This window comes from Mus caroli, unplaced genomic scaffold (assembly GCF_978045245.1).
Source record: "Mus caroli unplaced genomic scaffold, Mus_caroli_1 scaffold_7, whole genome shotgun sequence".
Taxonomy (NCBI): Eukaryota; Metazoa; Chordata; class Mammalia; order Rodentia; family Muridae; genus Mus; species Mus caroli.
The window spans coordinates 82,600,037-82,616,156 of record NW_028227262.1 but is presented as its reverse complement, the minus strand read 5'-3'; positions in this window follow the sequence as shown (position 1 = coordinate 82,616,156).

Genomic DNA, 16,120 nt, shown 5'->3' with positions numbered 1-16,120 from the left:
GTGAGGTGGAATCTCAGGGTTGTTTTGATTTGCATTTCCCTGATGATTAAGGATGTTGAACATTTTTTCAGGTGCTTCCCTGCCATTTGGTATTCCTCAGGTGAGAATTCTTTGTTCAGTTCTAAGCCTCATTTTTTTAATGGGGTTATTTGATTTTCTGGAGTCCACCTTCTTGAGTTCTTTATATATATTGGATATTAGTCCCCTATCTGATTTAGGATAGGTAAAGATCCTTTCCCAATTTGTTGGTGGTCTTTTTGTCTTATTGATGGTGTCTTTTGCCTTGCAGAAGCTTTGCAGTTTCATGAGGTCCCATTTGTCAATTCTCGATCTTACAGAACAATCCATTGCTGTTCTATTCAGGAATCTTTTCCCTGTGCCCATATCTTCAAGGCTTTTCCCCACTTTCTCCTCTATAAGTTTCAGTGTCTCTGGTTTTATGTGAAGTTCCTTGATCCACTTAGATTTGACCTTAGTACAAGGAGATAGGAACGGATCGATTCACATTCTTCTACATGATAACAACCAGTTGTGCCAGCACCATTTGTTGAAAATGTTGTCTTTCTTCAACTGGATGGTTTTAGCTCCCTTGTCGAAGATCAAGTGACCATAAGTGTGTGGGTTCATTTCTGGGTCTTCAATTCTATTCCATTGGTCTACTTGTCTGTCACTATACCAGTACCATGCAGTTTTTATCACAATTGCTCTGTAGTAAAGCTTTAGGTCAGGCATGGTGATTCCACCAGAGGTTCTTTTATCCTTGAGAAGAGTTTTTGATATCCTAGGTTTTTTGTTATTCCAGATGAAGTTGCAGATTGCTCTTTCTAATTTGTTGAAGAATTGAGTTGGAATTTTGATGGGGATTGCATTGAATCTGTAGATTGCTTTTGGCAAGATAGCCATTTTTACAATGTTGATCCTGCCAATCCATGAGCATGGGAGATCTTTCCATCTTCTGAGATCTTCTTTAATTTCTTTCTTCAGAGACTTGAAGTTCTTATCATAGAGATCTTTCACTTCCTTAGTTAGAGTCACGCCAAAATATTTTATATTATTTGTGACTATTGAGAAGGGTGTTGTTTCCCTAATTTCTTTCTCAGCCTGTTTGTTTCTTTTCTGCCTTCGACACTCGCTATCCTCCTCAGCCCCAGACATACCCAGCTGGACTGGCTTCTCTCCTCTACCATGGACCTGCAGGCAAAGAGCCAACACTTTGCTAAGAAAAATTGATGTGATTTTAAAAAAATACATATAAAGGCCCCCAGGAGACAGCTATATCAGGCTCCTGTCAGCAGGCTCTTGTTGGCATCTGCCATATTGTCTGGGTTTGGTGGTTGCTTATGGGATGGATCCCCAAGTGGTCGTTCCTTTAGACTCTGCTCTGAACTTTGTAACTCTTCCTATGGGTATTTTGTTCCCCATTCTAAGAAGGATTCTGAACTTCTGGGCTAATATCCGCTTATCAGTGAGTGCATATCATGTGTATTCTTTTGTGATTGGGTTACCTCACTCAGGATGATATGCCCCAGAAGTGGATGCTCACAATTATCCATTGGACGGAGCAGAAGGTCCCCAATGAAGGAGCTAGAAAAAGTATCCAAGGAGCTAAAGGGGTCTGAAGCCCCATAGGAGGAACATCACTATGAACTAACCAGTCCCACAAGAACTCCTTGGAATTAAACAACCAAGCAAAGAAAACACATGGTGAAACTTGTGGCTCTAGCTGTATATGTAGCAGAGGATGGCCTAGTTGGTCTTCAATGGGAGGAGAGGCCCTAGGTCCTGGGAAGGTTCTATGCCCCAGTATAGGGGAAGACCAGAACTAGGAATGAGAGTGGGTGGGTTGGGGAGCAGGAGAAGAGGGGAGGGGATAGGGGCTATTTTGGAGGGGAAACTAGGAAAGGGGATAACATTTGAAATGTAAATAAAGAAAATATCTAATAAAAATACATATAAAAAGGAGCTGAAGAGTTGTCCCAGTGGGTAGAGTACATACAGTTTTGGCAGAAGACCTGGGGTTGGCTCCTATTACTCATATCAGGAAGCTCAAAACTGCCTACTAACTCCATTTCCAGGGCACCTGAGCTGCTTTGCTGGTCTGCACAGCAACCAACCTGTAAGCACATGGTGCACATGCAGACATTCAGAAACAGCAAATAAAATAATACATCTCTTTTAAACATTAAAAAAGAAACACTGCAATGCAATTCATCAAATTGTGACTGGACTCCTGCACTATGGCACACACTTGAGTTATATTAGGCCAAAGCTGTGTCTTCTTAGAGTGCTGGTTTTAACTTCTAGGATACCTGGATCAGATGAGTCTGGCGAGCAAGCAAACTGGCTGTGAAATTCTTTTTGTAGCAGTCACAGAAATGACTTTTAACAGACAGGACAGATATTTTGACAACAAAAATGTAAAAGAAATAAACTCATTTGAAATGATGTTTGCACATATCCTGTAAGTACCAGACATGAAGACATTATTGCTATCAAAGAACATCATCTGTGATGATGCTTGATCTCAGGAGAACTGCAGTTTGTACCATTGGATCTGATGGCTATTTATTACACCAGGAAATCAAGTCACCCTCACCTACTCTGTGCTGGGCATTGGCTTCTTGAGTTCTGCCAAGACTTCACAAGCAGAGATACCAACTGTAATGTGGGCCCAGGACTATGACATCTCTCCCATTTTCTGTATACCAGAGATAGGTTGTCTATTCTAACAGAGTATGTTTTATATTGGAGCAAATTTTAACAGAAAAATCTATTGGTGTCTTCTAGATTTCTCAATCCTTTAGTGAGCCACAGCTACACTGGATTTAAATTTGTTCCCCACACAGAACTCTGGCCACATGAGTTTTGTGTCTCGTACACAAGCAACCCAACTAGTCATGAGAAGGCTATCACCCCAGGGTCTGCTGAAGAGGGCTGGAGCTTATTTCCAAACCTAGTCAGCATTCAATGGTTTGCAGTAAAGCTCTGAAACTCATCCCTTCTGTATTTCTGAGAACGAGAAGCGTTGTGAAATGCTGCCTTCTGGATATGGCATGCATGTTTCACACATGGTTTCCAGAAGCTTCGGTTTCCTACACAAGACCTGAACAGTATCAAGCCAGTAAAAAAAATCCCAGTCAGTCTGTTCTAGGAGTGAAGGATGTGCCAATGTAGTCTGTTCTAGCGGTAGATGATGCACCAGTGTAGTGTGTTCAGGAGAGCAGGATGCCACCAGGGCAGTCTATTTTAGCAGTCAAGGATGCACCAATGTAGTCTGTTCTGGGGGGGGGGGGGTGCACCAGTGCAATCTGTTCTCAGAGTGAAAGATGTCTGTTAGAGATCTCTCTCTCTCTCTCTCTCTCTCTCTCTCTCTCTCTCTCTCAAACCTCCTTCCAGAAAACTCTGGCATGAAAACCTACAAGCAACTCATTCACTTTTGTCTTGGGCCTTTCACAGTTTCAAATTGTCAGATATTGTCTGGAAAACTTTGAACATGAACTAAGCCATAAAATTAGGACTTTGGAAGGAGACACCAGATGAAGGAACAGAGTCAAGAAAATATGGCAATGTTCCCCAGTAAACAGCCAGCAAACTTGTAAGAGCCAGGTAGGTGAACTTTGCCAATGCAAATGATCCTCTTAAGCTGCAAGCTCAAATACCAAATTTTAAGCAGATACATTGAGTGAAAAAATGGCTCTAGTAAGCTGAATAACAATGATACCTCACACAAACATAATGCCAGACAGTTTTCATTGTACTCACATGGACATTTCTCTGTGCTGTCAGGACACGTGTAAACAGGACACAATGTTATTGTAGCATTTTCCCTGATTCTGATTCATGTAACCTGCACACAGAAGACTAAGGGCTTTCTTGGACCCACATGCCTTTTGACAATTAGGCTGCTGAAAGTAGGGACCCCAGGAAATTAAAATTTTCCCGGGAATTTTATGCTAGCAGGCAAAGGGAAGACTTATCTCCCTGAAGAGATTCCCACAGTTTTAACAACTTGACAGATCCCTGTTCAAGGAAAAACTGAACAGGTGATGGTTGGGGCCTCACTTTGACTGAGACAGCTTAGCCATGCACATTTCTTGCCCTCTCCTTAAATCTAAATCTCATGTTGTGATCCCCAAGATGGACTTGTTGGGTCATCGGAGCCTTTTGCCCCACTTCCCACTATAGCCGCATTGACTTCAGTGTTTCAGTATTACTTTTCTGTTGTACTGGCCTAGTGAAGATGTGTGGCCAAGCCTGGCTTGTCAAGGCTTCAAGACACAGCACGAATTCTTACGGCTCTAGCAGCAGTAATTCTCTCCTGGGATGTAAATACCTTTGTTGGTTCATCTAGAAAGACATAGTGGGCCCTCACCCAGTGTCTTGAGTTCTCCCACAAGCACATAGAGCAGTGGTTTTCAACTTTCCTAATGTGATGATGACCCTTTAATAGGGTTCCTGATGTTGGGGTAAATCCCAACCATAAAATTAATTTTTGCTGCTACTTCATAACTGTAACTTATGAATTGTAATGTAAATAGTTCTGGAAATAAAGGATTCTTAAAGGAGTCGTGACCCACAGGTTGAGAATCACTGCCCTATGATACTCAAAATAACCCAGCAGAGTGGGGAGATCACAGGTTAGGTGAGACTCAAAGGGTCTCCTTCTATGGTTATGTATAAATTTAATCCAAAACATCACATTTTCTAGCTGCCAGACCTGAGAGATGGCTGAGTGGTTAAGAGCACTGGTTGCTCTTCCAGGGGATCAGGGTTCAATTCCCAGCACCCACATGGCAGCTTCCAGTTCCCGCATATCTGACACCCTCACACAGAAGACATAAGTGCAGGCAAAGCACCAATGTACATAAAATAAAAATAAAGTCCTAATTTCAAAAACATATTTTTTTCTAGCAGTCAGGGTAGGTTTCAGTTGTCAGGGAGCTGGGAAGGAAACAGTAAAATGAGAAACAGAAAATCAAGGAGTAATGAAATGTTTGGAGGATACCTCCATTTGGCACCAGAGTTGACTTCATGTCTGACAATTAGGTTTGACAATTGACTTTGTACAATTGTTGTTCTTACATGGGAACCATTTAATGTTCCCACATTGTTTGGATGTTGGTTTTCTTTCTGTTCTCCTATCCAAACTAGCCGGTAAGAAAAAGACCTGAGTGATCAATGTATTTTAGCTGAAATTTAAAATTACATAAGAAATAATGATGAAATTAATAATTTACAAAAATTGTCTGTGAAATTTAAGAACTGTACCAAGAAGAGAGGCGTCTCACAGCAGGAAATTAAAACTTTAAATGTAAAGGTTGTGTCCAAGCTGAAACTGCTAACTACTGGGAAACTAACTTCCCAGTTCCTGGTCCCAGGCTTTAATACTTTCCTTTGCTTTATCTCCCCTCTTTGTTCTTTCCTGAGCAATAGCACATTAAGAGAAGCACTTACTATGACCACCTCAGAGATGGGCAGTGGTTTAGAGTGACTTGGATGATCAGTTTGTTTCTGAGTCCACATGAGCCAAGAAGTAGGCTCTGTTGCAGTCAAAGACCTTGGCACATTGAGGTTGAAAGCCATTTTTTGTTTTGTTTTGTTTTGCTTTGTTTCTCTCTCTCTCTCTCTCTCTCTCTCTCTCTCTCTCTCTCTCTCTCTCTCTCTGTGTGTGTGTGTGTGTGTGTGTGTGTGTGTGCATGAGAGAGAGAGAGAGAGAGAGAGAGAGCCCTTGTACTTTGCTAGCTACATGCACATGAGAAGCCAAGTAACACAGGATTTGGAGCAAGAGTCTAGCCTTAAATTCTAGAATTATTGATTCTCACATGGGGAGAGCCCCAGTTCTCCACTTGATGATAGTTCTTTTACTCAAGATCCTCAGATGGATTGAAATGCCTTTCTACTAAAAAGCTGAACTGCAGAGGCTTTTTCTTACATTTTATGAAGGTCAGCTGGAAGTGCAGCCTGCTATAGGTCCTGTTCTGTACGTTAACTTTGTAATTAAGAGGTAAGCTTCATGTTGTCCTTTTACAGCAGAGAATCAACAGACAAGAGCAATACAATGTCACAAGCGACTTAAAAAATAAAAAGCATAACTACTCAGAGTCTACAGAGCTTTAGTGCATGAAACATTTCAGAATAATAATTACTGAAAGCGTCATTTCAGAATCCTTGACTTGTCCTAAATTTCATTTTCTTAGAAATACACTGAAATTTTCTCAACTTACAGAGGATATAATTTGTAAATAATAAATCACATTTTACACAAACAGCCATCTAACTTTTATTTTAAAAGTAAATGAGAAGTTTCAAAATGAAGTACAAAACTTTTTTAAGGTGTATTCCTTGGGTGAAAAATTTCCCAAACGTGGTTAATCACCAGGCAAGAACTATTTAGACTCTACAGTTAAGACATATCTAAGCATCTTTATCAAACAGTCTTCTTATAATTAGGAACACATGCACATGACCTTGGCAAGGTTAGCACCACTAAACCTATGGCTAACAGTTTGGTACAGAAACCTAGCAAAGTGTTCTAAGATTTGCATTGCAAAAAACTGAATCCCTGAGAAAAATCCATGCCCTCAGCACACAAAAGATCCCGCAAAAACCTTGGATCGCAATAACACAGAAGAACCACATGTATAAATATGATAGTTCTACAGCAATGAAAGATGAAAAGGGTGAGCCTCTTACAAGTTTGAGGGGTAGTGCTAGTGGCCACCAGTATATATAATGTATTTAGCCTGCCAAAGGTCATATTCCATAAGTCTTCTTCAACTTGTAAAACGTTCGAGCAAAAGAGTTCAAATCTTTTAATTTCCCTCATCTAGTAAAACTTTTATTTGTAAAAAGATTTCTCTCTCTCTCTCTCTCTCTCTCTCTTCCTCTCTCACATACACATACATGTACACATGACAAGAACGTGATGGCCTGGAGAGGCCACCCCCTTCCCCCTTTTCTTCATTTTCTTTGTGTCAATTCTTTTAAAACTAGCCACTCTCAAAAGACTATGAGGTTGGCCACAGCTGATGGGAAAAAGACACTGTCACTACCTGCCTTATAATAAAATACAGGTGAATTTACTACCTGTGTGCTCAAATCCGAAGTATTAGAAATTCTTATGGACAGTATTTCATTATAGTGGGCTTACTTACATAAAAAATTAAATAAAACTTACTGATGCTGGCTTCTTGTAGCAGTATTTACTAACTATACGAGTTAATGAGGTAAAGGAAATCTAAGGGGTAGTTTCCATGTTCTTACATAATGTAATTTGATAAAATGCAAACTTTGGTCACACAAAAATTTGTGTACATTGGTAAACACACTCATTTAAAAAGTATGTGAAGAACAAAATCTTTAATATAATTTCTATAATATTTTTTCAGAATATTTAACGTATTATATTCTATATCTATAAAAACAAGTATGCTTTATATTACATTAAAGATTTTTCAATATAAATATGAAGTCTAATGATGCAATGAATATAAATACTCTAAATTTTATGTTGCCTTTTTGTGAACAAGACTGTTTAATTATGATAATTTGATAATGTACAGGTATATCAAATTAGATATTAAGACATCCAGTCCTTTTTTTTTATAATGGATTTTATAAAATTCTCTCTCTCTCCTCCTTCTCTCTTTCTTCTTTCTTCCCTTGGATACATTGGTGTTTTGCCTACAGTTATATCTGAGTGAGAGTATTGGAGGCCCTGGAACTGGAGTTGTAGACAGTTGTGAACTGCCATCTGGTTGCTGGGAATTGACTGGGTCTCTGGAAGAGGCGCCACTGCTGCTCTCAACCACTGAGTCATCTCTCCAGCCCCAAGGCATCGGCATCCAGTCTTATAAAATTATTTACACCCAACTGAAAGAATGTCGAGTTAAACTGTGTTATATAAATTGCAAAAAGATCCTATCTTACCATTGTCATAAAGAGCAGGAGATGGGAACTAATCAAGTCATATATTTCATAGAGAGCAAAGACCAGAAATTACGCTAAAGTGTCTGTTTATAGAGAACCAAACTTTAATTTTCCTAATCTTTTATATTTTAAATTTACTTCTTAAATTTCCCCAGCAAAATGCAAATTAGAAGGCTCTCAGTATTTAATACAACAGATTTTAACAATAGAATCCCCATTTAGGTGTGAAATACTAAATCATCTCTTTTCTTGGTAAGACAGTAACAGAGCTCTCACCTATTACACACAGAATAGAATAAATATCCATTTCCTGAGTATCACCTATACTCCTACTATGAAAAGAAAATTTAATATAATTCAGGTAGGAGAAAAGATCTATCTGAAGCAAGACTCTTGCCCCCTCCTTTGGCTGCCAGATGATTGAAACAGCAGACCCCAAGGAATGGACATTTTCTCAGGAATCCTATGCTGAGAGAAGAGAATGTTTCAACCCTTGAGACTAAGCCAGCAGGAGGGGGAACTTGGAAGAAGTGGTTTCACACAGACCTGAAATCTTTTTAGGACACTTTGTAGGACATACTGGAGTGTACACAGTGGCTTAGTGAGATCACACCTTGGGCAGACTGATTAATCACGCATACCTCTAGCTCTCTATTTAAACCTAAATCTTTTATTAGTACCCCGACGTTGAGCATAGGCATCCCTGGAATCTATGTTTGTTCTTTTCAGGGAGGTAACACTGAATATATTCCTTCCCCTCCTTTGACTATTACTCATCTTCTGCTCACCTATTGGGGATAGGTAGCCAAGTACAGTTAGGGCTGCAAGGGCCCAGGTCTTACATAGTAACCGGAGATAGAAACTGGTCAGGCAGTTAGTGGCAGGGACCCTTAACTCTTGTCCTTGGTCAGAGTCTGGAAACGTCTTTCTCTCTGACCTGCATGGGGACAAGGGATGCCAGAAGTGGACTTTGGCTCCTATTCTGGTTTCTTGTTATCTCTCTTCTATTTCTAGAATCTTAATGAGCCCCTTGCTTGAAGCACTAAAGGAGGACCTGGATCAAAATGAGAGGCATCCTGAGCACATCCGTGGGCTAATTGAATGAGCCAGCCACTCCTAGTGCCTCACCTCAGTTTCTGCCATATGGTTTATCAAATGCCCACAAGCTATGAGTTATGGCAATGTGTGTTCCCATCTCCCCAAGCTGCGATGCTGTACATACAAGGTCTGCATTTTTTCTCTAAAACTCCACTTAAGATAAATCTGCCGATTAAGCCCCATTTTAAACTTACACTCTTGCTGTCCAATCCAGGTCCTTCTTCGAGTTTGTGAGACACAGGACCCAAAAGCCACTGACCTGGGGTGGCTTTGGTGGACACTGATTTACTAAGATTCGAATCAACGGAGCCATACATCTGAGATAAGACAATCTCCCTCACTCTTGGGGGCTGGGGGGACAGGGGACGGGGGACAGGGGATGGGGGACAGGAGAAGGGGGACGGGGGACGGGGGACGGGGGATGGGGGACGGGGGACGTGGTGAGAGTGGCCCTTCGCATTTCTATAAAACTCAGTAACAATTTTGTCATGACAAGTCTGGGAAAAAGATACATTTTGGTTATTAGCTGAGCACAGCAAGTTGACCCCAGAATGGGTGAACACTTCCATGCAGCTGGTGGAATTACCTTGCTCTGGGACCATACCTTTTCAGCTCAGCAGGCATTAGCTGCTTTCTCTATCTATGGAATGAAGCATCAAAACGAATGTTTGAAGTCAACCAGCACGAAAGTTTGAACCTTGGTGCGTTCCTCTTCTTGGCATACTTCTGGCCTTCTGCCTTTAGTTTGTTTTTCTTGTCATTTTGGAAGGTCTTTTGATCTTTGGGGGTTCTTTTGAACTAATTTCAAATTCTGGTTTATAAAGTTTTTTTTTGGGGGGGGGGCTTTCTTGAGCCCCTAGGGTTTGTTCATTTGGACATTTTGGACATTGCATTTGTGTGACTTCTATTGTCTTTCAGAACTGTTCTGAGTCAGGTGGATGTCTGCTGAAACTCAGATCATTTTTCTTCAGTCTGGGACCCCAGCTTATGGAATTATGCCTGTTAGTATACCTTACACATGGATTCACCAAACTCTATCACAAACAGGTGTTTCTCCTAGGTGATTCTAGCCCCTATCAAGTAGACGGTAAGAACAGCCACAAACAAACGTTTGAATTGTGTTGGCAACTAGGAAGGAAGGAGCAAGGAGGAGGGAGAGTATAGAGAAGAGCTTTATGCAACTTATGTGAGCCTAACAAGCACGGTGCTAGGGATATTGATGCTCCCCTCTGATAATTACACTGGCTTTCCCCCTTCTGAATGTATAATTATTTATCTCAGTATGCATTACAAATTAATGTAATTGATTTTTTTTATTTCATTCTGTATCTAAGACCGCAGGGAAAAACTTCATCTGTTCCAAGAGTTCCCTGAGACAATAGAGTGACAGGCTCTGGCTACTTCAGTTGTGCATGTTTTTAACTTAGTGCATGTGAACATTGCTATTTGGGGCATGACTAACTTGAAACTCACACGGTCCGTGCATGAATGTGAATGGTTGGGGAATGACTGTATTGTGTTAATATGGAGGAGCTGTGTCCTGTGTCTATATATATCACTCCATCTCTCCCCCTTTCTTTGAAAAAGCTGTTGGCTGAAAAGCAAGCAGTTAAGTGAAATCTGTAGAATTTGGGACTAATGGAGCGGGGTGCTGATTAGGCACAGATTTCAGCTCAGCCCAGCTGAACTAAAATGTAGATATTGAAATGTTAAATTTGAGTTTCCTGGTGGAATGGTTTATATCTGGTGCCTTTAAATGTTAATTAGTAGAATGGTTTGGTTCTGGCATTTTCAGATTTTAATTCTGAAATAGAGAATGATTTCTGATGTATAGCTCATAAAAGATAACAAGATGATTGACAGCAAAGAAATGCAGATAATCTGCCTTTCTATACTATCTACACTCTATATAAATCTGTACTGATAAGCATAGGTATTTTAAATTATTTTGAAACTCACTTTAAGTGTAAATCTTTTAAATCTATTAAATATTTTTCAGGAAACATTTTTAAAAGTTTATATTAAGAAAAATCCAATATTCTAAAACAAGTACTTCAGTGAGTAAGTACACATCTAAACTATTCTGTTGGAATATAGTTTGTTTATATACAATAATATTCAATGGAATCATGAGAAGAGAGTTCATTAAATAAAATTATTTTTCTATGGCTACACAGATTTACATAAATTTTCTTCTAAAAATTCTAGAAAAGATATTAAAAAATCAAGGAGAACAAAATGTAAAAAATGAAATGGTTTTGATTAATGCCACCAACGCTTCAAATTTTAATATACTTTAGTTAAATGATTGCTATGAGTTCCTTTAGCACAAATACTCTTATACACAAGGTGATAAATAGGACATTATAATTAATGCTGTGATGTATACGAAATGGTGAATATACATCTGTCATGTATACATGATAACTTCATAATGTAAATTACAGATGATACAAATTGCAATAAATAGTTGTATGTAAGACCTAGCAAGCTTACTATGTATATAAAAATGATAAAGTTCTCTTGCCACCAAGATCCCCAACCTGAATTTGATTCTTAAGTCTAAGATGGTAGCAGAAGAGAACCCTTTTCCACAAACTCTTCTGGTCCTCACATGCAGACCTTGGCATATGCAATCTTCTCCATTCCCTCCCCAAAGGAAATTCATGTAATTTTTTAAAAAAGCTATGATACTCTTATCTAAGGTTTTGAGTTTCTTTCTGTTATTGTGATTAAAAATACTTTTTGTATTAATCATTTTATTCATTTACATTTCAAATGATGTCCCCCTTTCTGGTTACCCCTCTACAAACCCCCATCTCCTCTCCCCTTCCCTTTGTCTCTATGAGGGTGCTCCACCATCCATTCACCCACTCCAGCCTCAACTCTCTAGCATCCCTCTACACAGGGGCATCAAGCCTCCACAGGACCAAGGGCCTCCCTTCCATTGATGTCAGATAAGGCCATCCTCTGCTACATATGTATCTGGAGCCCTGGATGACTCCATGTGTATTCTTTGGTTGGTGGTTTAGTCTGAGCTCTGGCTGTTCAGGTTTGTTGATAATGTTCTTCCTATGGGGTTGCAATCCCCTTCAGCTCCTTCAGTTCTTTCCCTAGCTCTTCCATTGGGGTCCCCAGGCTCAGTCCGATGGTTGACTGTGAGTATCTACATCTGTATTGGTCAGGTGCTGGTAGAACCTCTCAAGGAACAGCCATACCAGGCTCCTGTCACCAGCAATCGTGTCTGGGTTTGCAGTCTGTAAATGGGATGAATCCCTATGTGGGACAGACTCTGGATGGCCTTTTCTGGAGTCTCTGTTCCATTTTTTGTCCCTGTTTCTCCTTTGGGCAGGAATATTTCTGGATTAAAAAATTTGAGATGTGTGGGTGGCCCCATCCTCAACTGGGGGCCATGCCTATCTACTGGAGGTGATCTCTACAGGTTCTATCTCCCCTTTGTTGGGTATTTTCACTAAAGTCATCCATGTTGGGTCCTGGGAGCTTCTCACTTCCCTGGAATCTGGGACTTTCTAGTGGATACCTCCAGTTCCTCATCCCCCACTGCTATATAATTCTATTTGATTTCCTGTCCGTCTGTATTTCTCTCCTGTCCCTTCCAAAATGTGATCTTGCCCCTCCCCCTCTATTATCTCCCCCTCCTCTCTTCCTTTCAGGTACCTTGTTCCCTCTATCTCCTGTGATTATTTTGTTCCCCCTTCTGAGTAGGACTGATCAACACTTTGGTCTTCCTTCTTCTTTAGTTTCATATGGTCTGCGAGTTGTATTATGGGTATTCTGAGCTTTTGGGCTAATATCCACTTATTAGTGAATGCATATTATGTGTGTTCTTTTTTTGTCTGGGTTACCTCACTCAGGATGATATTTTCTAGTTCCATCCATTTGCCTACAAATTTCATGAAGTCATTGTTTTTAATAGTTGAGTAGTACTCCATTATGTAAATGAGCCACATTTTTCTGTATCCATTCTTCTATTGAGGGACATTATTCAGAACAGTTAAGGCAAAAATTCAAGACATGATTCTGAAAGCAGGACTCTTTGCTACATAATACAAAATTACCTCTGGCCAGAAAACATTCTCAAAGATTTTAGACACAATCAACAAGTCCAATGTATAGATGCCTCAGACAGGGCATCTCTTTTCAAAAAAGGATGTTACTGAACTCAAACCTGGCTAGCAATTCACTGTTTACAAGATGGCTCTTGTTTCTTTGTCCCTGACCTTGGTTACCACCATGTATCATCTCATTGGTGATTGCTCAACTTCACAATCTAATGCAATTAGATTAGATTAGCTAATCAGGACAAAGGGGAAAGGAAAGACTCAGGACATGTGAGTCCTTGCTGGGCTGATACATTAAAACTTCATAAGCAAGAAAGAACAGCAGTAAAATTGTATATAAAATTTAATTATATAGACCAGTGATTGCAGTCATGTTAACCAAGCAAACAATCCTAGAGAGATGAATTTTCCAGATTGTCAACACAGATCTGTGTAGGATGGATGAAAAAATAATTTCTGTTTCTACATTTTTAGATGTTCTCTGATAAAACAAAAATAAAACAAACAAAGTTTGTCATAAAATAAAAAAGTAGAGTGCTACTTGCTGGCTTTCCTGAATGCTCCTGTTTAGCTAGCTCTTATAAATAGGACCAAAGAAAAGTTCTGCCCACAGTGGGGTAAGCCCTGCTACATAATTAATAATCAAGATAATCCCTTACAGACATAGCCTCCGGCCAGTCTTAGACATTTCCTCAATTGAGACTCTCTTCTTAGCTCATCACCCTAGGCTGTGTCAGGCTGACAGTTAAAGCAAACTAGAACAACTTACTTAAGGAGTGATTAAATTTAAAATCTACTCTTCTTTGAAATGATCAAAAATTTTCTAAATTGGTCTTCTCAGGAAAAACTTAAAATCTAAATTTTCAATATGAATTTTTAGACCATATGTAGAGGTAATGCAGGCACTGGTGGTCATCTCTGGAATCAACAAATTTGTTCCTTGGTGTGGATAAATAATTGGTTGGCTGGGAAAGAAAGAAGAATGAGCCTCAGAGAAATGTAAGGTGATAGCTTTATGTCTTCAGGATGGGAGGGTCCCTCACATTGGGAGTCTGCTACATGGGCACTGGTTTACAGTGTCCCAGCAGTCTTCCTTTTTCCTATGGTTCCTGTTTAAATAAGCACCCCATGCCTTCCCACTGTTTCTCCTCACGATGGCTTCAGGGAATAAGCTCATTTTTGCTTTCCCTATACCTCTCTCTCTTTCCCATAGAAACACTGTTGCATGGTTTCTTGGCTTTCCTTCATAGGAAATATACACATATTTTGTCACTGTGTAGATAGTCTACTTTTTCTATTGGGATCATAAAGTTGTCACTCAGCAATTCATTGCTAATAGATGATATGCATCGCTATAAATAAACATTGGCTATTTTGATACAAGAATTGGTGAGTGTATACATTGTAAATTTATAGGGACTAAATCAGTATTGGCTATTAAAAAAGGTAATATTAGGTACAGTCTCTCTGGTCATTGAATCATTATATTCAATACTTATTTTGTAATAAACAATGTTCTAATGACTTAGGCAGTATAATGTTTTACAAGTTAGTCTCTGGAAATGTGATATAATTAAAATATTGTTAGAAATTGTATTCATCTTTTTTTTTTTTTTTAGTTTTTAGGTATTTTATTTTAAAGGCCATTTAATGACTATGTCTATTCATACCATCCATACTTGTCTCAAGTGTAAGAATTGGCCTAAAGGACAAGATTTTGTGTTGCATTAAGGTTATTGTTTAGTCTTTCATATGATTGCTAGACTTCTGAGTGTTTAGAAAACTGAGTTTAAATGAAGCCAGTGTACATTTAACTACATATTTGTAATAGTCTCTTAAACGGACACTTTCTAAACAACTGATTTTAGATGATTGTAGTACATTTGACAAGCTGTGCCTTCTGACTAGGAATATGTGGAGGTGGGTTAAAACCTTTGCATATATTATGCAAATTTTGCAAAGCTAAAGACATGTAAACTTTATGCAAAATGTTCAGTAAGTGCTGTCTTTTATACGATCTGTATAATACCAATAAAAGTCTTCTGACATTTCTGGTGCTTTTAATCATGTCCATTCAGATACAAAATCAAATAAACCTGCCATCTGGGAAGGGATGCTACATGAAACCCTGGTCAACATCTGTTTGCTTTGAACAAATAAGTATTTAATGATTGAACCTATAAATGCACTTGTGCACCAGAAAGAGAGTCAGGTTGTGGTCACTTGTACCCCAAATATGTACAGGACACAAAGTTTTGAATTTTGCTAGTATTATTTTCCTGAGCCAAGGATTCTAAATTTTGTTTCATAAATAGAAGCCAAATTCAGACATAGATGTAAAGAACTTCCCTGCTAATTGTTGTTAGCTCCTTCATGTATTGAATGTATTTATGTTCCCCTAAGCTTTCTAGAATGCAAACTTTAGGAGAGCACTTTGCCAGGCTAGTGTCTTATGAGTTAGAATTGTTAGTGGTGCTAACTTTTTCCAGGCCTGTGTTCATATGTTCCTTATTTTATCATGACTATTCTATTGAAGTCAAGATAATTAGGTATACTTGAATACTGTGCACTCTGAGCAGTGTCTCCTAATTATTAAGAGGTACTGGGGAAGGGTCCCTGGGGAGCCTATCTGTAAACAAGTACTTAATCTTCAAACTGGTTTTCTTTAAATGTTTGCTCTTGTTGGCTGTTTCCTACTATGAAACTTTTAACTGTTCTCTGTTAAATTAAGCAGAACAACTTTTGTCAGAAGAACCTAAACTGGATTTTTTTTTGTTTGTTTAATAGATGCTAGGATATCTGACACAAGGACAGACAATATTAAATTCAACAATGGACTCCGGGGGGGGGGGGCTCTAAGATACTTCTACAAGGCCACCTACTTGCTTGAAGTTAGCCATACAGGAAGTTGTTTGTTTGTTTGTTTGTTTACTATTATTACATATGTTATTTATTTACACTTCAAATGTTTTCTCCTTTTCTGGTTTCCCCTCTGAAAACCCCCTATTCCA